The sequence below is a fragment of the Penaeus monodon genome, chromosome 33 (genome assembly GCF_015228065.2).
Source record: "Penaeus monodon isolate SGIC_2016 chromosome 33, NSTDA_Pmon_1, whole genome shotgun sequence".
Lineage (NCBI taxonomy): Eukaryota > Metazoa > Arthropoda > Malacostraca > Decapoda > Penaeidae > Penaeus > Penaeus monodon.
Genome location: NC_051418.1, coordinates 4,186,224 through 4,186,646, shown reverse-complemented (window position 1 = coordinate 4,186,646; position 423 = coordinate 4,186,224).

Sequence of the window (423 nt, the reverse complement as noted above, 5' to 3'; positions counted from 1 at the left end):
AATGTGGATATAAAGCAAAGATTCCAATCTACAGATGGCTTTGTTATCAGCGAAATCTTGCTCCAAAAACCCATTCATTCTTATTTTCTAAAATCAAAGAACAATTTCCTATGAACGAATTTTCCCATAAGTATATTTTACACTTCAAGAATAAAACATAAACAGATGGACATCTCACCAAACAAACAAACAAACGAAAGATTTCTGTTCATAAATAAAAACATAATTATAATTTCAAAATTAACAACCCAGAGATCTTTATAGTATTACGCATTACAATAACTCCAGGGACAATTATCTATACTTAATTACTGTGCTAAACGTACCTGCGTAATGATAGAGAGTTGGCAGTTATTGGGCACCCTAATCGTTGTGCGAATAAGGTGTAAACACAGAGGTAATTAGGTATCAAGGTGTAGGCAA